Raw genomic sequence first — 12,600 nt, forward strand, 5'->3', positions numbered from 1 at the left:
TGGGGACAAAAAACTCAGCTGTCTTTCCAAAGAGTATTCAAAGTGCTATACTACATGCCACATTCACCCATTCACACAAGCACCGTCTTCTATGCTTTTAAGTGCTTACTAACTACCATTCCCACACATTCATAGAGCAACTTAGGGTTAATATTTTGGTCAAGGAAATTTGGCATGCAGATTAGGGGAGGCAAGGCTCGGACCACCAACCTCCTGATGACCTGCTCTACATCCTACAGCTACAGCCACCCAGTGATTAAACAACACTTGTAATGACATATTTCAGAGTACATCATGTCAGAAATTTTTTAACCTTCTAAAGACCCTGACCAGTGGCCCTCCCTAAAGCCCGGCTCACAATTCAATCCCAAACCCGCCATTCTCCTTGCAACTTTGCCATTAACTCATGGTTTGGACTGGGTCTAACCCTGAGCTCCTCTCTCCCGGAGTTCAGAATCAGAATCAGACATTAGAATAAATTCCAAATACCTAAAGAAAGAGCACTCATAATGCGTTATATATTTGAATCATTAATTCATAAAACCAATTTTAATATTACAGAATAATAGGTTTTAAAATTAGGTTTTTGTAGTAACTGGTTTGAATGAAGAGTATAATATTTCAATGCAACTTAATTCAATTGAGTTTTATTAATATAGGGCAGCGGTTATTGTAAGGTAGAGACCCTACAATAATACAGAGAAAACCCCAACAATCAGACAACCCCCCCAAACACTTGGCGACAGTGGGAACGAAAAACTCCCTTTTAAAATGAAGAAACCTCCAACAGAACTAGGCTTAGAGAGGGGCAGCCATCTGCTGTGACCGATTGGGGGTGATGGGGAAGAGAGCCTGAGATTAATAATGACTAATGATTAAATCAGAGTGTTGTGTAAGCAAATAGAGAGTGAAAAAAATTGAGTAAATAAGAAAAACTCGCTCAGTGAAGTATTTGACTAAATACTCGTGAGATTAGTAGAGCACTGTAGCCCAGTTATAATGGTGCAGAGGTGATTGTGGATAGAGCATGATAGTTTTTTGCTCGTGATCAATTCATTGGTGTGTCAACCCCAGGTGAGATGGGTTACACTAATTACACCCACCGACAGAAACAGAAGCTGGAGTTGTTCAGTCACGATACATTAACTTGATTTCCTTTCGCGTGGTGCTTCCATCACAGAATAATGGTGGAGGTCTGTGTGCGATCCTCATTTGTATGAGTGCATGTTTCTGACGAATGAAGTCAGAATGGGGATTGAGCTTACGCTAACAGAAACACCAGCAAGCACTTTGCTCCTGGAGCAGCCCCACGAGGAAACTAATAGTCACAAACTGCTTTGTGCACGACCAGCAGAAAAAGAGAAAAATGTTTTGAACTGAGGCAAAAAAGGGGGGGAGGGGGGTTGAAAAGAAGCATGGCACAAATGCAGAAATGATGTACAGTCAGCAGAGTCACCTTGTATAAAAGTTTGGGGGGGGATGACCATTAACAATCAAAAGTGACAAATTGTGGTTAGTCTTTTTCGCAGCGCTCTGTTTTTTTAGGGGAGAAATGCAGCAGGGGAAAAGCAGGGATGGGCGAGGGATTGACGGAGAGAAGCCACACCACATTTACCACACCTCTGGCACTGATGGAAACCTGTCGGCTACTCTGGAGACAGGAGCATGCGTTGCCTCAGGTTGCCATGGGAACTGGGGTAGATGGCGAGTTGAGCGGACACAGACGTCTTTGCTTTTGCCCAGGTTCGAACGCTCCTGGACGGACACGTCAGCACACCCAAAAGGCAAGGCTTAAAGACAGGACACCACTCCTGCCTGCATGTTATGGAGCACTGAATCCATCGCTTCTACCTCAAGTACTGTCTACAAAAGAGATACAGGGAGGAAATTACACCCAAAATAGAAGACAGGGAGGTGTTAAAGACTGTGTTAGGGAAATAATAGACTGGTAATGCAGATAAGACAACAGAATGAAAACTGGCATGTCCTTATCTCTTCACTGATGCCCTGCTGATGCCATGTTCTTTTCTCTTGGTCTTCATTATTTATAAATCTTTTTTTAAATCTTTTTCTAATATCATATTGCAAAAGAAAAAAGAAAAAAAAAACCCTGTTGCTCGGTTCAGCCAGTGCTGAGCTCGACCACATACTGTTTGTCACTGTCTGTCAAAAGCTTTCTGGGTAACATCAGTGCTGTCGGCTGCCAGCTGAGCTAACGAAGGCTGGAATAAATATTTGCGTAGTGTGTCCGGATGAAGACGGGTATGACAGAGAAACTCAAGGGGATAAAACAACGGAGTTGTGGGAACCCGCAGATGGTAACAAATGATCCAGGCTGTCATTCCAATTTATTGACCACATTGCACAGATGTAGTGATGCAAAGGAAACCTGCTGAAGAGTAGATTGAGCTTTTATGACCTTTACAGCCATTGCTTACACGTGGGCTGCAGAGCAGAAGAAAGAACTGCTGGCATTTTGGCTGTCTGCACCTGGTTTGGTAAACAAAAGGTAACATTTTGGTGTCAAATTGTAAAGTGTGAATGCAGTGACATTAGAGCTCTTTTGAGAGGCCTTTAAGATCTTTTCTACAGTAGGCTACTGTGCAAAAGTCTTGAGCTACCCCTCATTTCTATATGTTTCTAGTGGATGCAGCTGATGGCAACATCAATGAACTCACAGACTCTGTCATTGGATATATCCAAATCAGAAACCCTGGGTAAAAAAAGACGTTCGCGCCAAGCTAAAAGTGCGGACCTCTTCCCTTAACTCCGGGGATGCTGATGCATATAAAGCAGCCAGGTACGACCTCCGAAAGTCCATAAAAAAGGCCAGAAAGGACTACAGGGACAAAATGGAGTCCAGCTACCACAGCTTTGACACCAGGCGACTGTGGAATGGACTGCGCTGCATCACTGACTACAAGAAGGTCAACACAGTCAGTGTTCAGCCCACTGCATCTCTTGCAGACGAGCTTAACAACTTCTATGCTCGTTTTGACGCAGACAACAGAGAGCATATCCTCTACCCTCAGAAGGACAGTGAGGCTGCAACTTTAACTCTGAAAACAGAAGCTGTGAGATGGACCTTTAAAAAGGTAAATCCTCACAAAGCTCCAGGACCAGACGGCATCCCAGGCCGGCTACTCAGAGTGTGTGCAGACGAGCTGGCAGAGGTGTTCACCAACATCTTCAACCTCTCCCAGAGGCAGTCAGTGGTCCCCACGTCCCTCAAAGCATCCACCATCATTCCCGTTCCCAAAAAATCAGTGGTCTCCTGTCTGAATGACTACCGTCCTGTTGCACTGACATCCGTCATCATGAAGTGCCTGGAGCGGCTGGTCAAAGGTCACATCTGCTCCTCCCTCCCTGACACACTGGACCCTCTTCAGTTTGCCTATCGGACAAACAGAGCCACAGAGGATGCCATCGCCCTGGCAACGCACACCACCCTCACTCACCTGGAGAAAGGGAATACATATGCAAGGATGCTCTTCATCGACTACAGCTCGGCATTTAACACCATCATCCCCTCGAAACTTGCCACGAAGCTCGTTGACCTTGGGCTGGGAACACCGATCTGCAGATGGATTCTAAACTTCCTCACAAACAGGCCCCAGGTGGTGAGAGTTGGTAAGCACACCTCCTCATCACTCATCCTAAACACAGATACGCCACAGAGTTGTGTGCTTAGCCCCCTCCTATATTCCCTGTTCACACACGACTGTGTTGCTAAACAAGAGTCCAACATCATCATCAAGTTTGCGGATGACACAACCATCATAGGCCTCATCACAGACAATGATGAGACGGCCTATAGAGAGGAGGTGATGGCACTGTACGAGTGGTGCCTGGAAAATAACCTGACTCTCAACATCAGCAAAACTAGATAAATGATAGTGGACTACCGGAAACGACCAGTCAGAGAACACCAGCCCATCCACATCAACGGTGTCAAGGTCGAAAGGGTCAGCAGCTTCAAATTCCTTGGAGTCAACATCACTGAGGACTTCTCCTGGACCCTTCACACAGACACTGCTATCAGGAAAGCTCGCCAGCGGCTTTACTTCCTGAGGAGGCTGAGGAAGTTTAGCATGAATGCCAACATTACCTCAAATTTTTACAGGTGTGCAATTGAGAGCTTGCTGACGAGCTGCATCACAGTTTGGTACGGAAGCTGCTCTGCCAGCAGCCGTAAATCACTACAGAGGGTGGTGAAAGCAGCAGAGCACATCACTGGCACGAGGCTTCCTGCCATTCCGGACATTTATCTCCAGCGATGCCTCCATAAAGCACACAGCATCATCAAGGACCACAGCCAACCAGCACATCAGCCGTTCTCCTTGTTACCATCTGGCAGACGTTACAGGAGCCTGTCTTCTCGGACTACAAGACTTAAAAACAGTTTTTACCATCAAGCCATACGACACATCAACCACAACACTTAAACACACACAACACAGCACTCAGAAGCTACCCTGCAGCTTCACAAGTACTCTGTTTAATCTGCACTGGTCACTTCACTTTATTGTTATTGATATTTATATTTTAAAGTGCAATACTGTAATTTTCTGCTGCTCATTCCTGTGCAATATCCCATCTGCCCTCCCGTCATATTTCTTTTCAAGATTTTCTTATTTAATCACTAGTGTACATATATTTATATTTATAGATACATATATATTTAGTCATCTTTTCTCTTTTACCATGTCTCTCTAATATTTTGCTCCTTACTATTTTTTTTATTATTTTATTTTATTATATTTTCTCCTACTGTATCATGCTGCTGAGTGACTGCTGCTCGTCAAACATATTTCATTGCAATGTTGACACTGTGCTAACTTGCATATGACAAATAAAACTGAAAACTGAAACTGAAACCTGAAACTGAAAACTGAAATAGGGTAGTGAAATGTGTAAAGATACATGGAAATATGGTCTATTAGGCAAAAACAGTTTGCACAATTTTAAAAGCCTTGAAAGTTAATATTTGATATGACCACCTTTACTCTTTAACACTATCATAACTCTGTCTTGTAATTTATTTAAGTAATCTTCAGGAATAGTTCTCTTAGTTCTCTGCTAAGACTGCTTTAGTGTAAAATGTGTGTTTAGTGTAAATAGTGTTCAATTGTGTGTTTTTCTATCCAGGAATTATAGGAATTTTTGTAGTTCAATGACAATGTGTTTGGGATAATTGTCATGCTGAAAAATAAAACCACTGCCAATCATAGACATTCCTGATGGGATTGAATTATGGATCAAATTCTGTTTTCTGGGTTGACAACTCCATCAATTTTGAGAAAAACTCCCCAACACAGCTGACTGATATGTAGTTCACAAACAATGAGAGATCCATTGCCACACATTTACACCCCAGTTCTTCTATTTCTTCTAATTTAGCATACCTAAGTCTTGTCTCCCCATTTCACTTCCTTATAAATGGCTTATTGATAGCCACTGAGACCATTTCCGATGATGCCAGATGCATCTCTCAGGTTCTGTGTCAGGTTTTTGCCGGATTTTTTTCCTATTTCTTAAGGACATGAATTCAGACAATGTTTATGTGCTGTAGATTTACTTTTTTCCTCCATTTGTTCATTTTGCTGTCATTTCTTGTCAAAGACACACTACATACATTGCTGAGTTTCAGTTAATAGCACGTTGTTGGTGCAAGAACGAACATGTTTTATTTCTGTCAAACTGTGTTATCTTTGACATTTAACAAAAGAAACAAATGGGAACAAATGATGTGTTTTTTAACAGGCTACTAGAAACAAAGTGCCTAAAGATGCAATTTAAAATTGTTTGTTTGATAAGTTGTCTACTGTGTGTAGATACAACACCGGTAAAACCCTTAAGGTAGATGCCTTTTTTCATGCTTGAAAGGTTCAAAGGTCAGTGTTAAGTGTCTTAACAAAAATGTATACTCCTCCTAAAATGGTCAGGCACAAGGACTGGAGTGAAAATGAGTGAAAAGGCCACCAATGTTCAAAGAGAAACTTCACAAACTATCGCTGAAGTGTAAAATTTCTTAACAATTGTTGCAAGCAGCATATAAAAAAAATGTTCCAACCTAAATCAACTGATTTAAGATACCAAATATTTTCCAAAAAATTGTTTGTTGTTGCTAATTAGTACAACATGCTCATATGCTCCCAAATGCGAAACAGCACACTAAAGGAAGAGAGGCGAAGTAATGAAACAAAAGCCAAACCCATGAAGTGTGAAGAAAGCAGCAAAATCAGTTACGACATTTGCATGAAGGTGAGAAAAGCAGGAAATCTTGTGGACCGAGCAGGCTGGCTTTTAAATGTGCTTTTTTATTTAATGATGTCCCTTTTGGCTTTACCTTTGTTGGCATCTTTAACTGCCTGCACTGTCTGGTGTATCATATTAATTGTCTGTATTTTGTGTGTGCTGCTTTGCATGTTAAGTTCTCAAGCTTTTTCACCCTGTTTGTTCGCCTTTCCCTGCAGTGGCTTAGAGTGTTCGTTAGCGTTGTATTGTTTTAAAGGGCTACTTTAACAAGTTCAAAAGCTAACACTATTACATTTACAGTAATGGAGATTAATGTGCATTGTCCCTAAAAAAAACCCCCAAAACAAATAAATAACAAATAAAGGCTCACCAGCTGCATATGGTGCTTCACTTTTCTTTTTTTTAACATTTTGACATGTTACAGCCTTATTCCAAAATTATATTTATTTTTTTTAACACAAAATGTGTTAATAAAATGGCAAGCAAACTTTTTTTCCACTTTGCCGTTAAGGGGTATTGTGTGTGGAAGGTTTGTTAACAAGATTATTCATTAAAGTCACACTTGTGGTTACATTTTTAGGGGCTAAAACACTGTGGTTGCAGGGAACAGAAAAATCTGTGAGTTTGGTGTGACATTACCACTTCACAAATCCAAAAATCCTTTGGCATGAAGCGCTGCCACCAAAGGACACCTAGTGTACAACTGAGCCAGGACAGAGATGCCATTTGAAAAAAATGGCACCAACTGACACCCTGACAATGCGAATAAGTTGAAACACTTTAACGGCGAATCTCCGTTAGCGAGTTAACGCGGCTCGCCACGTGCGAGGGCTGCACGGTGTCAGCGTGGTTAGTTTGCTAACGCATTAGGGTATATGACGTTTGAGTAATTGTTTTCTAATCTTAGGTAATCACATAGTGTGTACTTTTTTATATAAACCCACCGTTCAAGCAGAAGGCTTTATGTCAGGCTGTTGATTACAACTCGTATGATGAAAAAAGATCATTAAAAAATTATGTGTGAAGTTTAAAGACATAGCCCATACAGTGTAGGTGAAGTGTAAACCAGAGAGTGAGAGCAGCATTACCACCTATTTAATATTTTCTTTCATTACAGCAATCTACACAGAATCAAGGATGCATGTTCCTCTGGGTCTGCTTTGAAAGTATCTGCAGTTTTAATATCCTTGAGAATGCAATGTTCCCAGCTGGGCATAGCAATAACCATGTGTGTCTGTAAACAAATGTCCTTGCTGTGACTAGCACATAAAGTTGCCTTTAGGGGATAAAACAAGAAAGATGTTAAACTGTGCCTGAGCTTCACCTAATGAGAATGGCCTTGCCATCACACACTCAGTACAGAGACGGACTACAAATCTGATCCACGCATGAATTTTAATAGTACAATTTGAATGCTTACAACAAATGGAGCACAACAAACTCTTAGGAGGGCAATGTTTGTCTCAGTAGCCTTGTGCTTAATTATGGAAGTGCAGTCACAGTTAAAGTCATCCGAAATGACCACTGATTACTATTTTCTGGTGCATTCAGTCTTTTTACATGCAAAAGCAGAGCTGTGCCATGGATGTACTAATGGAGAAGGACCATAATCCACTATATGGTGAGGGTATAAGCAGTGAAATCAGTGTCCTTGATTTCACCAAGGATCCTTAAATCCCCTTTCGAACTTCTGATTTCAAAACACAGAGCAAAAATGCTCAGCTGGAAGCTTCATGAAAGGGCTTAATTAATGAATGAGTGATGTTACGCCAATCTTTTGTGAAGTCTTTGTTGGCAGCAGACTTTGAAATCGAGTTTCTCTTGTTTGGTGGGTATACCAAAATCCTTGTTATTCTAAAAAGACAGAAATCAGACATTTAGTGAAGTGGCTACAAACATTTTTTTCACCGATGCTGTCAAATGATTCCAAATAATTTCAGAATTAGGCTTTGTCATTCACTTCGGTACCGTAACAGGGTGTCGAACACATCACTGTTTCTAGCTCGAAATACCTTTTTGTGTTGGCCCAACTCAGCCCAGACTTCAGTATGCTGCACACTCAGAAGTGGAGCTGAATGTCAGCATGTAAACATCCTCAGAATTGCTAAAAGTGCTGCTTTCAGCTAGGCTTTGGTATGTTTCCATGTTAGCTAATACAGTAACTAAGATCTGCTGGGGATAATAATCTCATTAATTGTCAAAGTCAGAAGAAAGATGAGAAGCCAACCTGATTCAACCTGAGGGGGGCATACAGAATTTTATGGCAGGCCATTTTAAGGCTGTTGAAATACTTAATTATACTTAACAACAACTGTCAACTACATGTTTCTGGATGCAAAATCAGACAGCATATGATGGATGCTCTGTGGATCATTTATGTATCTAGGAAAATGAATGTCAATCCACTCACGGGCTAAATTATTTATGCCTGAAGTTTTATTCATATTTAAGTTTTCCCTTTTTGTCCTCTCTGACTATTTCCTATATGATGCACACTTGACAGTAGAATGTGTGTGTATGTATGTGTATATATATATATATATATATATATATATATATATATATATATATATATATATATGCGCTGTCTGTGTTGAGCGCTCAGTGGATCTGTGGTTGACAGTGCAGCCTAGGCGGAGTCGTCAAACGCAGATTCACTGAGCGCAGGGCAAGCTAGCGAGACAGAAGTTAAGCTGTGTTGCAACACAATTCAGATCTGACGTTTGGAACAATTTTGGTTTTCATGTAACGTATGACCCTGAGGGTACGCGCATCATGGACAAAACAGTATGTCGTGCCACGCAATGCTCAATTACATGGGTGGGAGCTAGTGTGTTAGCGCAGTTTGCTCGTTAACATGTTCACGCCATCCAGCCCCATGCACGGGGCGATCCACGGTAGCTCGTTAACGGAGATTTGCCGTGTTGTGGCGTTAACGTCATTTCAGATTAACGCTGACAGCACTAGTGGGAACACAACACATATGACTGCACATTTACACCGACATCATCCTAGTGCAAAGACAAGTGGAAGCAGACAAAAACAACCACCACGCATGCTACAAACTTTACCCGAGTCATTTAGACAGCCGTTAGCACATGATTCTCCTTATGGGGACCTGATATGTTTAATATGCTGCTGAGAATATAGCCCAGAAGAAGCGTGTAGTATAGCTTTTATTTTGGAAAGAGCCATTTCTCTGTAAAAAACTCTCTTTTCCAAAGATGAGTGATTTCTCGATCAGATATATTTCTTTTTTTATTACTTTGTTGTTTCAGCAACATTAAATTTAAAAACTGTACTTTTGAGTTAAAATATATATTTATAATTTTAATAAATGACAAATTAAAAAGGGATGAACATTTTTTTGTATTAAAAAAACATCGAACCGTGACACTAAAGTCTCGAACCGAACCGTGAATTTTGTGTATCGTTGCACCCCTAATATATATGTATATATTCAGATGCTGAACACTAAAATAAAGTGATGGATGTTAAGTGGCTAACTTTGGATTAGTGCGGAGTAACTTTGAATTTTGGATTCAAAATAGGGAACTCTACTAATTAAAGACGGACCAACATAGCCATTAGTCCCATGCTGCTAGATTACTTCAAACATCTTTTATCAGCATAAGTGGTGACATTGTTGAAAACTGTAATCAAAGTGGACATGTCTGAGAGGCAGGTGGTCTTTTGTGGAAGGACAATGTGCCCTCAGAACTCAAAAAAGGACACAAAAGATGGGAAGTGGGACTTGTTCTCTCAAAGAGGCTAAGAGCAATACTGTTAAAATTGAAGGTGAACAGCTGCACATTTGCTGACTTTATTGCTTTGAGAAAAGCAACAGGAACTATTAGGCCTGCAGACATGTCATATCACTGTAGGGAGCATTTTGCATTGGGAGATTCAGAAGAATGAAGGGTTACTTTAAGCACGAAAACAACCCACTTCCTGTCAGGGGCCACCTGTTACTGCTCACGACTCAGACAGCAGGGGAAAGCAATGACAGAAGAACAGAAAGCTACTGAGAAACTGATAAAGAAAGAGACTGGCAGAGTTTGCCGGAGAGGCACGTTCTTTATTTTCCCTTTTTTTTTGGTAAAAGCTACATACTGTAAAAGTCAAAAGGGTACACTGTCTATAAATGGTATGCTATCAAAAGGAGAGGAGAAGACGTGAAAATATGTGGGTGCTATCAATGACAAGGCATCCAGCTGAGTGTAAAACACAATGAAAATCTAGCATTCTATCCTTCCACTGCTTTCTTTAAAACTCACATCAGATAATGTGTTTTCTGTAGCTGTGGGGGTGAAAAACACAAGGCTGAAGCTCTGTTTAGGCCATGAATTATTCACATACTATGCCTGAACATACAGCATTACACTAAAATTACATAGATGGTGTATGCTGTAATGTTTATCCCAGAACTGTGACAAAATAAACTCAGAAAGATACTCCCTCCTAATCCATTTTAAAAGCAGCGGCAACAGCAGCGAAGGGCTCCATTTGTAGCCGCAGAATGAGAGAACGTCTCATGCATTAGCAACGGAGTGGAGGCAAAAGTGAGACGAGAGGAGAGGATGAAATGCATCAGCTCGATCCGCAGGTTGAGCTCTGATGGCTCGGCTTCCGGAGTATCGTCCTGAGTGCTAAGGTGCTGCCATCTTTCCCAGCAGGGCACTAAAATAAATGAAGGGTCATTTAGACAACTGAATGTAGCTGCAGTGAAATCCAACAACAAATGGGCACTCTAATAGAATTATATTCAGCTGATGTCAGCACAGCCACTATATCATCTTTATGAGTCAGCAAGAATAGGACTACACTCCTGAAGCATGAGGTCTTACTTAATACAGTGCAGAAAGAGATTTCCCATGGGGCCAATTGAAGAAGCGGGCAATAAAGTGAGGAAATCAACCAGAAGTGCTGATGTATGCCTGTAATGGCCTAGTTGGATAAAAAAAAAGGACAAAGTGGTAAACTTAGCTGAACTACTAATAGGGACAGCTGTGAAAAGAAGTAATAATGTGAAATGAAAACTTCTAAGCTGCAATTACAGTAATGTTTCCCTTGGCAATATAGAATAAAACTAAATCATTCACACACTGCTAAAATATCAAAGTCAACTGAATGCTGAAGCTGACTTTGCTGGTTATCAACAATGCCAATCTGTGAGGAGAAAATTGAAAACAGTGTGTAACAAATTGAAACGTAATACAATGTGAAGGAATAGTCGTTACTGCTCAACACAGGCTTGTTTTGTTTTTCAAGACGCACTTAAGTTCTCCGTCAGCCCCTAAAAGGTATCTCACAAATCTCTGTATGGAAACCAGCAAACACTGAGGTATATAAAGTTGTATTAGCAGATCTGGAAGGCTGTACTAATGGCATTTAGCTATGTTATCATGGTAATAGTAGTTGGTCATCAGCAAACCCAAAGCACAGCTGACAGTATGTTTAAACTTATGAATGAAATAAATATTTTAATTTGGACCTGAGAGTTGTGCGAGTTATGCAGTATAGACACAGGTTAACTTAAGATGGACTTTTGGGTAATATTCCAATTCAATTCAAGTTTTTAATGTAGCACTGTCATATGCTGTGGGAGTGTCTGGTTGGGCGTGGTCCAGGTTCCTGTCATTTGTCCCTGGGAGTGGAGTTGGCCAGCTCATCACCTGTTGTCAATCTCCGGGGCTCCACCTAGAGGGTTTTTAAGCCAGCACGGCCTGTGTTCCAGATCTACTGGCGTTTAGATCAACTGGCGTTGGTCGAACAGATGTGTGTCAGTCTTGCGTTTCAGGAGCTGCTACCGACAAACCAGCAAAAAAACGCCAAATGTGTCATCTGTGACATTTGTGAGGTTGTCTCAAACACACTCCGTCAGTCTTGATGCTGTTGAACAACAAAATGCTTAAAAATGTGGCGAGTTTACCTGGTGATATCCTCATGCGCGACGCGATCGCGAAAACAGCAAACAAGTAACACCACGCCGTTGTTGTTCACAGGACACAAAGAGTAAACGATCGGGAGACTCTTGTCGTCGTCATCGTTCCCCTCGCACGGTTTATTTCTCCGAATTCAGCGTTTTTGCTTCACAACTACAGCGAGCTGTTTGCTTTGTGCACTAACATGGAGTCGAGTCAACCAGCGCCACCTCTGGCCAAGTGCCACAGCCTACAGCCAGATCAACCTGTGACACACATCTGCACCATGTTTGAATTCGTGTCATGCACATTTGTACCTTTCAATTGTGTCTGTTTGTGCGTCATGCAAATAAACCTTTGAAAAGAATGAAATGATATCATATATTCCTTATTGGCCTACATTTGTACAAAATTCCAA

The 12,600-nt window shown here is 41.2% G+C and overlaps 1 long non-coding RNA gene across 1 annotated transcript; it reads right to left on the reverse strand.

Moving 5' to 3' along the window:
- Positions 1-11,989: 11,989 nt before the first annotated feature.
- LOC146689019 (uncharacterized) lies at positions 11,990-12,454 on the reverse strand. The gene is made up of 2 exons (XR_014916176.1): positions 12,191-12,454; positions 11,990-12,064 (listed from the first exon to the last, which is right to left on the reverse strand). It is a non-coding gene; the product is annotated as an uncharacterized LOC146689019 (long non-coding RNA).
- Between the last annotated feature and the right edge of the window lie 146 nt (positions 12,455-12,600).

The sequence above is a fragment of the Copadichromis virginalis genome, linkage group LG17 (assembly GCF_057382275.1).
Source record: "Copadichromis virginalis isolate Kocher_CV1m ecotype Utaka linkage group LG17, C_Virginalis_male_GT1.1, whole genome shotgun sequence".
In the NCBI taxonomy this organism is placed as follows: Eukaryota; Metazoa; Chordata; class Actinopteri; order Cichliformes; family Cichlidae; genus Copadichromis; species Copadichromis virginalis.